The sequence below is a fragment of the Grampus griseus genome, assembly GCF_964374135.1.
Source record: "Grampus griseus genome assembly, chromosome: 3".
Taxonomy (NCBI): Eukaryota; Metazoa; Chordata; class Mammalia; order Artiodactyla; family Delphinidae; genus Grampus; species Grampus griseus.
In genome coordinates this window covers 73,277,985-73,290,979 of record NC_139019.1, presented here as the reverse complement: position 1 = coordinate 73,290,979, position 12,995 = coordinate 73,277,985, and positions in this window count along the sequence as shown.

The window sequence follows — 12,995 nt, the reverse complement described above, 5'->3', positions numbered from 1 at the left end:
TTGCGGTACGCGGGCCTCTCACTGTTGTGGCCTTCCCATTGCAGAGCACAGTCTCCGGACGCGCAGGCTCAGCAGCCATGGCTCACGGGCCCAGCCGCTCCGCAGCATGTGGGATCTTCCCGGACCGGGGCACGAACCCGTGTCCCCTACATCAGCAGGCGGACTCTCAACCACTGCGCCACCAGGGAAGCCCTTCACTGAAGTTTTTATCATATATCTTTTCTGAAGTGTACTTAGAGTTCTTACTACAGATTTTTTCACAATGACATATTTTCAGTAAAGGTACACTCTGCACATTAAACAGATACCAGTAATCTATACCCCCATCAAGAAAACATTTACTTCAATTTTCCTTGAATCATGTAGCCTATTGGACGATCTATTATATGTCAATTTCTAAATAAAAGTTTTAAGTTCTTTTAAGAAAGAATGCAATGTAATAACAAACAATGCCCAGCCCCAGTGTGGGGAGACGATAGGATGTAATGGAGCTTCCTGAGGTCATGTCCTGTATACAGGGGGTGTCAGCCATTCAATTCCAGTGACATCCTCCTAGCATGTTGACATATCTGCCAATTTTAAATGATAGTAAATTTTAAGAAAACACAGTGGAGATTTAAACATGTGTTTGGTTCATTTATGCCTTCTGGGATTCCAGTTAGACACTTTTGATCTGTGAGTGTCACTATGTACTCACAGAAACTTAGACTCAAAATAGCCAAGCTTTTGTTTGTCTTTGAGCCTGTGGCCTTCGTTCGTGGCCTCCCAGGCTGAGACATGACTCCTGATCAAAGCAGAAAAACCAGAGGTTGTGGACTCCAGGTTACATTCCCTGATTCCCCCACCCCAGACACCCTCCTGTGAGCCACATGTGTAGAAAGTGCTGGCCTGTGATGATCCTCTGGGAAAGGCCAAAGGGTGCAAAAGCCCCACCCCTGGATGAAGGCAGCAGGGAGAAGGAAGCTCATGTCTGGCAGAATATAGGCCTAGGTCCCCAGAAGACTGGGATGGAGGGAGAGCCTACTGCCACCACCATGGGGCCTGGGGAAATTCCATGCACTCCTGGGCTCATGGGAACTGGCAAAGGGAAGCTTCCGCATGGAGTTCTAGGAGGGTGTGACTGGGAGGGATGGGTCATTTCTGTACCCCTGTGAGGGGAGGTAGGCATGAAGGGAGAACTTAGGGATCTCAGAGGATGGGAGGCCCCTTCAGTGTCCATTGTTGCAGACCTGGAGGCTCATCTGAGTGGCCATTTCAAATAACCCTTCTCCTTGGTCCTGACTGAGCACCAGAGATAGCTAATAGCACTGATCAGGCATGCCATGTCCCAGCCTTCCTCAGAACCAGCTGACTTTGCTCTGCCTTAGCCAGCTCTCTCCTGATATGTCTGTCCTGCCTTAGGTCCTTCTTCTCCACTAGGGCACATTGGGGCATAATTATTCTTTAAACTAGATCCTTTTTTTTTGTAATTTTTGCCTCATCATCATTTCACCTAGACATCCAAGAGCAGAAATCTTGCCATCATAGACTTACACATCCAAACAGTACTTCTGTTTTTACTTTTTCAAAACCTTAAACCTATCCTTCTTCTTCAAATTCTACCTTTTTACAGATTATCATCATCAATGTTCTTTTCAAAGTTTTTTTTTAAAGTTCTATTAATAGATTTCCTCTCTAACACCAGAGTTCCCTTTCGGCAACAAAAACTATATATATATAAATATATATATATATTTATATATATATATACACACACATACACACACATGAATACTTTTAATCAGAGATATTTAAATTCCAAAATGGAAAAGTATAAAACAAAATTAAACCAATAAATAAATGAATACCAGTTGGTTACTTCTTTAAGTTGGTATCAAAAGTCTGACACTTTTTCATTCGCACTAAGGTCTCACTGTCAGGGATTATATTTTTCAAGATCTATAGCATTCCAGGCCCCTTGCAAAATGGTGACTGGGATAAACTGGTGAACAAAACTGGTAGGACTCTACCTTCTTAAACCTTATATTTTATTAGAATAAAATTTAGTTATATAGACAAAAAATGTGTATAATATTAAAATATATGGCCTAGTATATAAAAATCCAAATTCCTAAGACTTCTTGGTCTTTCATGGTTTTGTACCTGACGCACCTTTTCAAAATTATTTTGTCTCACCCCAGACAAAATATGAGAGCAGAGTCTGAGCTGTGAGCTACTACTATGAGCTCCTTGAGAGTAGCGTTTGCATCATTCTCCTTCATACCCTGACTTTCTTACATAAGCCTGGGACATAATCAGTAATCACATGTTTTTTAATCAAAAATGATTACTCTTTATATTGTTCTTTACTTGATCATTTCTTTAACCTCTATAAATTCCTAAGAAGAAGAACTGTTCTTGTTCTCTTTCATATATCTATTCTATTTCTCTAGAACTACTATTTCTATTTCTCTAGAATTACTGCTGAGCTTATAGAGGAATCTTAACAGTATATGCTGGATGCCTGATTATTTTCAACATGCTGGACCAGGTTCCCCTGGAAAAAGGTAATAGTGCTTTTGTAAGATACATACATTCCTTCAATAGTCTCAGTACTCTGTATCCTACAGAGAAGTGTGCTAGAAGCTTCTGAAACTCATCACTTTTACCTATATAATTTAAAAAAGGCTGATAAAAATGATTTGTGGTTGTTTCAACAGTTACGTTGATTATGCTAAATGACTAACCTGTAAAATGATGTAGAAAGTACAGATAAAAGGAGATAAATAAAACAAATCATCCTTAAATGGTCAATTTTAATGTAGTCATACACTGAATAACTTACACATGGAAAGAATCTGATTTAGTTTTTGACTTGAATCATCTATTCCTTCATTCAAATGACTCTGTATACTGAGTATCCTAAGAATATAGGGTACTTTTAAACATTTCTTTAATACAAATAATTAACATTTCTTATTCCCAACTGAGAAATAAATTTGGCCATATATAAATCTGATAGTTTGATTGTATTAAGTAAAAAGTTTGAATGAGATCTAGGAATTATTAGGTCTGTCTCACATCCTTTCTTACACTATTGTGGCTTATAAATTCCAGAAATATCTTAATCCCTGTGATAAATCAATTAACTAAAATTAGTACTGTACTTTGCCACATAGATAGTGAATTGGCACCTACCTCCAGACAATGAATTATGACATAATACTATATAACATCTTTATATTTCATTTAAACACTGATATATAACATCAGTTTGTATAATGTAATAGACCTTTCAGAAATTATAAACTTAGGATAAGTGTGTACTAAAAGAAAATAATGGAAGACAGTGGAGAAGTAGGAGGAGGTGGAGTTTCTCTCTCTTCACAAATGCATCAAGGATACATCTACAGATGGAACAATTCTCACAGAGCACCAGCTAAACACTAGCAGAAGACCTTGGATGCCAGAAAGGACAGGAAAGGTCTCCACATAACCAGGTAGGATGAAAGAAAAAAGAAGGGAAAAAGAAGAGGAACGGAAGTGGGATGGAACCTGCACCCCTTGTGGGGAGCTGAGGAACAGGAGAGGTTCCTGTATGTGGGGAAGGCAGCTCATCGACGGGGAAATCAGCTGGGACAGAAGGGGAGCATATGAGGCTCTTGGAAGAGGGTGAAACAGCCAATCTGTGGCAGAAAGGACAGAGTGAGACTGTCACAGCCTTGCGTGCCCCAGACTGGGATGTGTGCCCACTGGTACTCACAAGGGCTGGGAGCTGGAACATGGGGACTGGAGAGCAAACCCGGGGAAAGGACTGCCATTGGCTGTGAGGAGACAGCCTGAGGGGTTGGAAGGAAGGAAATCTGCAACCAGGAATGCTTATGAAGGAAACTTGGTCTGCCATAGAAGCAAGGTACTGCTGTTGAGTGATACGCAGGGGGTGGAGCCACCATTGCAGCCTCTCTCTCCCCATGCACCACCCCTGCCCCCCAGGCACTAGGAAAGGGCCCTACCAGGGCTGGCCTTCTCACACCTGCTGCTGGGCACTAGGAAATGCCACCAGGGCTTGATCCTCTCATGACGGCTGCTAGGCTAGGAAAGGCTCCCATTAGGGCTGGATCTCTTGCATCCATGGCCGCTGGCTAACCTGTGCACCTCCTTACTGGTGGGACTGGATCTCTCACGGCCACTGACCCACCCACCCCCATGTACTTGGTGCCACTGGGGTTCCTGTGATCCTGGCAACCATGACACCTCCATGCCCTGTCCTCACCAGAGCAGACCTGAGTGCTCCAGGGCAGCCTCAGAAGCAGAACCCTGTGGGTGGCCCACACCCAGAGGTGGGGCTAAAACAACAGCTGAGCCCCAGAGGTGGGGTGACTAGGGAAGAGGAACAAAAATTTTTCCGTGCAGCTACACAAGCCGCATATTAAATCTCCACAATCAGCATGCTAAACTCTGCATCTATGGAATATTTAAAGGGACAAAAAGTGTTCCCACAACTGAGAATGGTCTAGCCCTAGCAGCTGTGGACTTTGGGGGCAAGTGCACGTGGGAATTGGGTCAGGTCAGAGTCTGAGCTGCCCCTACAGTGACCACAATGGGTCCAGAGACCTACCCAAACGTATTGGAGGGCCTCCTGGGGAGGCAGAGTTCAGCTGTGGCTCATGGGGAGGCAAAGACACTGACAGCTGAGACATCAGGAAAATATTATTATTACTATTGTTTTGTTTTGTTCTGTTGTTTTATTACTTTTTAGTTTTAATTTTAAAAAAATTTTTAATATATTTTTATTTTTTCATTTTTCTATTTTTACTTTACTTTTCATTGCTTTGTGTTTTTTTCCTTTTATTCTTTGTTCTGTTTTTAATCTTTTTAAATCATTTTTGTGTGTTTTATATTTTCTTTGCTTTTTTTTAGTTTGCATTCTACCTTGTCTCCTGTTTGTTTTTGTTAGTTTTCTTTTTAATTGCTTGATTTCATTTTTGGGTCCTATTATTTGTCTGGTGGTTCTCTTCTTTTTTGTTTTCCCTGTTTTTCTTTTTTTAATGTATGTGTGTGTGTTTCTTTGTTACTTTTTGTTCTTGTTTGGTTTTGCTTTTACCATATGCCTTGGCTTTTATCCATCTGTTCATTTGTTTTCGTTTTTTTTTTAATTGTTGCTGTTGCTGTTTGTTTGCTTTTGTCTTTGCTATTTCTCTTGGGTTTTGTTCCTCTGTTTGTTTTCTCCCCGTCTCCTCCCTTTTTTTTTTTTTTTTTTGCCACACTGTGCAGCTTTCAGGGTCTTGGTTGCCCAGGCAGGGGTCGGGCCTGAGCCTCCAGGGTGGAAGCTCTGAGTCCAGGATGCTGAGCCACCAGAGAATTCCCAGCCCCAGGGAATATTAATTGGCAAAAGCTTTCCCAGAAGTCTCCATCTTGACTCCAAGACCCGGCTCCATCCAACTGCCTGCAGACTCCAGTGCTGGACACCTCACACCAAAAAACAAGCAAGACAGGAACACAAAGCCACCCATCAGCAGACAGGCTGCCTAAAGTCATACTAAGCTCACAGACACTCCAAAACACACCACCTGATGTGGTCCTGCCCATCAGAGGAACAAAATCCAGCTCCACCCACCAGAATGAATGCCAGTCCCTCCCACCAGGGAACCTACAAAAACCCTGGACCAACCTTGCCCACTGGGAGCAGACACCAGAAGCAAGAGGAACAATGACCCTGCAGCCTGAAGAAAGGAGACCTCAAACACAGTAAGTCAGACAAAATGAGAAGATAAATACGTTGCAGATGAAGGAGCAAGGTAAAAACCCACAAGGTCAAATAAATGAAGAGGAAATAGGCAATCTACCTGAAAAAGAATTCAGAGTGATGACAGTAAAGATGATCCAAAATCTCAGAAATAGAATGGAGGCACAGATCAAGAAAATACAAGAAATGGTTAACAAGGACCTCAAAGAACTAAAGATAAACAGAGATGAACAACACAATAACTGAAATTAAAAATACACTAGAAGGAATCAACAGCAGAAAAATGAAGACAGAAGAATGGATAAGTGAGATGGAAGACAGAATGGTGGAAATAACTGCCAGAGAGCAGAATAAAGAAAAAAGAATGAAAAGAAATGAGGACAAACCCAGAGACATCTGGGACAACACTAAATGCACCAACATTCTAATTGGGGGGTCCCAGAAGGAGAGAAAGAGAAAGGGTCTCGGAAAATATTTGAAGATATTATAACTGAAAACTTCCCTAACATGGGAAAGGAAACAGCCACGCAAGTCCAGGAAACACAGAGAGTCCCATACAGAATAAACCCAAGGATAAACATGCCGAGACACATATTAATCAAACTAATGAAAATTAAAGACAAAGAAAAAATATTAAAACAGCAAGGGAGGGCTTCCCTGGTGGCGCAGTGGTTGCGAGTCCACCTGCCAATGCAGGGGATACGGGTTCGTGCCCCGGTCCGGGAATATCCCACATGCCGCGGGGCGGCTGGGCCCGTGAGCCATGGCCGCTGAGCCTACGCGTCCAGAGCCTGTGCTCTGCAGCAGGAGGGGCCACAGTGGTGGGAGGCCCACATACTGCAAAAAAAACAAACAAAAAAACAGCAAGGGAAAAGCAACAAGTAACATGCAAGGGAATCCCTATAAGGTTATCAGCTGAGTTTTCAGCAGAAACTGTGCATTTAATGTGATGAAAGAGAAAAACCTACAACCAAGATTACACTAGCCAGCAAAGATCTCATTCAGATTCAATGGAGAAATCAAAAGCTTTACAGACAAGCAAAAGTTAAGAGAATTCACACCACCAAACCACCTGTACAACAACGCTAAAGGAACTTCTCTAGGTGGGAAACACAAGAGAAGAAGAAAAAGACTTATAAAACAAGCCCAAAACTACAAAGAAAATGGTAATAGGAACATACATAGGGATAATTACCTTAAATGTAAATGCATTAAATGCTCTAACCAAAATACACAGACTAGTTGAATGGATACAAAAACAAGAACTGTAATATGCTGTCTACAAGAGACTCACTTCAGACCTAGGGACACACAAAGACTGAAAGTGAGGGGATGGAAAAAGATATTCCATGCAAATGGAAATCAAAAGAAAGTTGGAGTAGCAATTCTCATATCAGACAAAATAGACTTTAAAATAAAGACTGTTACAAGAGACAAGGAAAGACACTACATAATGATCAAGGGATCAATCCAAGAAGAAGATATAATAATTGTAAACACTCATGCACCCAACATAGGAGCACCTCAATACACAAGGCAAATGCTAACAGCCATAAAAGGGGAAATCAACTGTAACACAATGATAGTGAGGACTTTAACACCCCACTTACACCAAAGGACAGATCATCCAGGCAGAAAATTAATAAGGAAACACAAGCTTTCAATGACACATTAAACGAGATAGATTTAATTGACATTTATAGGACATTCCATCTGAAAGCAGCAGAATATACTTTCTTCTCTACTGCACACGGAACATTCTCCAGAATAGCTTACATCTTGGGTCACAAATCAAGCCTTGGTAAATTTAAGAAAATTGAAATCATATCAAGCATCTTTTCCGACCACAACACTATGAGATTAGAAACCAATTACAGGAAAAAAAACTATAAAAAAACACAAACACATGGAGGCTAAACAATATGCCACTAAATAACCAACAGTTCACTGAAGAAATCAAAGAGGAAATTAAAAAATACCTAGAAACAAATGACAATGAAAACACAATGACCCAAATCCTATGGGATTCAGCAAAAGCAGTTCTAAGAGGGAAGTTTATTGCAATACAATCCTACCTCAAGAAACAAGAAAAATCTCAAACAACCTAACCTTACATCTAAAGGAACTAGGGAAAGAAGAACAAACAAAACTCAAAGGTAGTAGAAGGAAAGAAATCATGAAGATCAGAGCAGAAATGAATGAAAGAGAAATGAAAACAATAGCAAAGATCAATAAAAGTAAAACCTGGTGTTTTGAGAAGATAAACAAAATTGATAAACTTTAGCAAGACACATCAAGATAAAAAGAGAGAGGACTAAAATCAATAAAATTAGAAATGGAAAAGGAAAAGTTACAAAAGACACCACAGAAATACAAAGGATCATAAGAGACTAATATAAGCAACTATATGCCAATAAAATGGACAACTTGGAAGAAATGGACAAATTCTTAGAAAAGCACAACCTTCCAACACTGAACCAGGAAGAAATAGAAAATATGAACAGACCAATCACAAGTGATGAAATTGCAACTGATTCAAACTGAAATTTTCTAACAAACAGAAGTCCAGGACCAGATGGCTTCACAGGCAAATTGTATCAAACATTTAGAGAAGAGCTAACACCTATCCTTCTCAAACTCTTCCAAAAAAACTGCAGAGGAGAGGCCTGCGTACCGCAAGAAAAAAAAAAAAAAATAGAGAGGAATGGATAAAGAAGATGTGGTACATATATATAATGGAATATTACTCAGCCATAAAAGCAATGAAATTGGGTCATTTGTAGAGACGTGGATGAACCTAGAGAGTGTCATACAGAGTGAAGTCAGTCAGAAAGAGAAAATCAAATATATTAATGTATATATGTAGAATCTAGAGAAATGGTATAGATGATTTATTTGCAAAGCAGAAATAGAGACAGAGACATAGAGAACAAATGTATGGATGTCAAGGGGGGAAGGGGGAGTGTGGGATGAATTGGGACATTGAGATTGACATATATACACTATTGATACTATGTATAAAATAGATAACTAATGAGAACCTACAGTATAGCTCAGGGAACTCTACTCAATGCTCTGTGGTGACCTAAATGGGAAGGAAATCCAAAAAAATAGGGGACATATGTATACGTATAGCTGATTCACTTTGCTGTATAGTAGAAACTAACACAACATTATAAAGCAGCTATACTCCAATAAAAATTCATTAAAAAACAAGAAAATAATGGGATACATGATTTTCTATTATTTGTCTTTCTGGTAATAAAGTTTACATATTTCATAATTCTAGAGAGTATCTGTGGATATATGTTTTCTATTAATAATGGCATTCAATAAATGATCTCCAAGACTTAAGTAATTTTCTATTTTTCTTTATGCTATTTCATAGCATAGAAATATAGAAATAGCTATTAAACCAGAAACAGAATTAACAGAATTTGAACCCACTTAAAAACCAGTAACTTTTTTTCAAAGGAGATGTAGCATCAATATCAACCTATAAAATTATATGAACACTTCAGTAAAGCAATCCTTATATCTCATAGGAAGAAAACAGAGTGCGAGAAAACAAAGCACTAAAAGTAAGTCATTAAAAGTAAGCCATTATTAAGAAACTATTCTAGAAGTAGTACACATTACCAAATTCCAGGAATTCTAGAGATGCGCCTACTCCCTCAGAATACTTAGAAATAATGCAAATAACAGTATCTACTAAAAGTTAAACATGACAACCAACACAGTGGATCACTTAAAAAACCTGACTGAAGTTCCTAACATAAAAAAGAAAGTAACAATTAAAAGAGGCACTTGGCAATAATAGAAGCAATGATGTATTCTATTAGCAAGCTCATAACCATTTCCAGAAAACAGATATTCTGAGAGCAGATGTGAACATGCCTCTAAAAAGATTGGGTGCCTCATGATAATATAGCCTAGTGCCATTACACGTCCAGACTTGTTCTTCTGAATACTGACTACCAAGCAATATCCTAATTATAATTTGGCTAACATGGCCTATAAGGAGAGATTACACTAGCCAGAAATTGTTTGTAGGTATCTTCGCACCACATATGAAAAATTAGAATTGTAAGGTATTATAATCAGTGCCAGACAATTTTTCTGAAGTCAGTCAACACTAAATGATCAAGAGTACTAACAACTGTATCAGTAAAATTACAGTGATGAAGCTAAAATTGACTGAAGGCTTTACCATGTGCCAGACACCATACTGAGCACTTTAAGACTTTAAACTCACTATCTCATTTAATCTACCCACACACCATCCCTGTAGGTAGGTCCTTACATTATTATTGTATTATTACATTATGATATCCATTTTTCCAGTAGACAAATTAAGTTGCAAAGCAATGAGGCCACTTGCTCAGGGGCCCTAGAAAGTAGAACACAAGTGCAACTCCAGGTCTGTCTGGGTTTGGAGCCTGGGCCTCAAGCTTCACTCCACTACTCCCAGAGCCATGCTACTCTAGGAATGACCTCTTGACCTCATTGACCAATTGTTTTATTTTAGATTTCCACAACTGGTGTATTTGAAGGGAAAAAGATATGGTAGAAATTGTATTTGGGACCTGCTGGGCCTATAAATTTTCAGTCTAAAACAACTAAATCAGTGTTCTGAATAGGAGTTTTAGAGAAGACATAAGAGAATCAAAGGGGACAAGGACAGGGGCAATCCTTTGTTAGGTATGAGTGCTGCAGCATAGTAACAGGCACTGACTGCCCCTCCTGAGTTGTAGTTGCTTTCTGAAACTGAGGCACTTTAGTCTTCATGGATGTCAGTCTTCACAAGCATTCATGTAGCTTTAAAAAAAAAAAAAAAGCACGGCAGCTCCATCCATCTCCTGAGACGTCGTATCATGACTTACTACAGAAGCACTGTGTATTTAAAGCATTGAAAATATTCAGAAACATTATGCTTTGAATCTAAGAGTTAAAAGCTTTAAACACAGGCTATAGTAACCAACTTAAAGCAATGAACATAGAAATATAGTAGCAGTACCATAAGCAATATTAATGGATGATCCCGTGACTCAGTGTCTCATTAATAAATGTATGACATAAAATCCAATTTGACAATCTACTAATAAAAACCCCCGCAAAGGACAGGAAATAGATAAATGCATGCGATTAGGCCCCTATGTTTTCAACTTCATAACTCATTGGATGCCATCATTTTGCCAGCTTTAACTCCATCATACTTTTTTTTAAAGAATTTTGTCATTTCGTTGGTCTTCTATCAGAACAGCATCACTGAAAGAAATATTTACAGATAAAACTATATCTTATCATCCATTTATAACTAATAATGTATATTTGGAGAGAAGAGAAAAAATTCTGAATGAAAAAGAAATAGTGTTAAATCTACTTCATTCTGCAGTAAAGACTAGGGAATAAAAGTCAAGAGCTACTCCCCTAGGTTCATGAGAGAACCTGTTTCCTAAAGTCACCAATGTTGTACTTTGAGCTGAGTTAGGAAAATACCACTATGTGGCAATTAAGAGTAATGGCTTGGTATGAATGACATGTCAGGTTGACACTATATTCAGAATTCCAAGAGGTTCAGTGTTTGATAAATATGATTTAACATAAATGATACTTTCCCACTAGAAGATTCAAATAGGATGTGCCTATTCATAAATATAATCAGTAGCATCAGATATATATATAATAAATGAAGAATGGGGATGAGCTAGGTTCTGACTTCAAGGAATTCAGAATCCATCTGAAAATAAGACATATATGTATATAACAGAAAAATAAAATACATATAATAAAAAAGAAATTAAATATTCAAGTGAAAGAAAGTAGCTGAGAAAGGAAATAATGTGATACGAATCTTAAAATTGGTAAAAACTTCATCACCAAAGAAGCTGGTCAATTCAGGAAGAGGGTGATGACATAAGCAAAGTATAAAGAAGCATACATCTAACATTTCTCAAACGCCAATATTCATCAGGAACTAAGCTATAAACTAAGTATGTTTACATCATTTCACTTAGTCTTATGAAAAACTGTCAAGTACACATTATTATGCTCATTTTATACTTGGGTAAACTTAGATTCAAAGAAACTTACTTGACTAAGTCATACAAGCATGTAATAGCTAATAGGTAACAAATTACATCCACAGAGGTAAAATGATAATTAGGATAGTACATACAGTATAAGCCAACGAAATATAGAATTTCAGAAAAAGGTGGTGTAGCAGAGAGGATAAAGTCATGGATCTGTGCTCAGAAATACTTGGTACTAAACTCTGGCTCCATTAGACACCAGCTATGTGACCTTGAGGATGCTAGTAGGTACTTATAAATATGTAAAATTACATATAAGTATATATCATATGTATATATGACATGTAATACCAATTTTAACAAAGTTTCATAGAGAGGAAGAAAATATGACCATATTTTATTAAATTATTTAAAGTGAAGATATTTACTTAATTAAACATTGTCTCAGAAGAAGCAGATGATCATTGTATAAGGATTACAGTTACAAGGTTGGCACTCTACAATTTTTCCTTTGTCACTGATGCACAAAAAGTTACAGAAATATTCTTATTCTATCTCAACTCTTTCAGGATCATGGATAGCAAGATCAACACCTAAACATAAAGGCATATTAGTCAGGACACTTTTGGCTATTTTATGGAATATCCTCAACATCTCAGTGGCCCAAAATTACGTTTCCTTCTCTATTCATGAAAATATAATCTGCTGACTCCATGACAACTAGCTTCCATGCTTCCATAACAGTTCAGACTGACAGAAGGTCCACTACTTTATAGTTTCCTGATTCGGATCATAAGGTCTCCAGGTCAATAAAGGCAGGGGAGGAGAATGCTAGATGTCCTCCACTGAGAGTAACTCAGAATCTGTTTCTATTTAGAACCCTCTGACCCTACCCAAGAAAAAGAAAGTGGGGAAGCAAAATCATCCGTATGGAAGAGAGAAGAACCAAATGAACCAAATACGAACTGGCACCAGAAGTCCAACACAGAGCAAGAGGAGGTGGGGTCTGAAACTTGAGAAGTGTGGAACATGTTTGACACAGTCACTGAGAAATAGGAGAGTCACAAAAAGCTTAACAAAAAGCATAGTCAAGTAGGACTGAAGGTCCAATTAGAGATCATGGATTTATGATAGTTTCAGTCCTCATGTGATTTTAATTTTTGGAATATATAAGAAGAAAGACTATGAACTGACATAGTTGAGAGTCAAGGGGGAGAAAATTACATTGCAATCTCAGG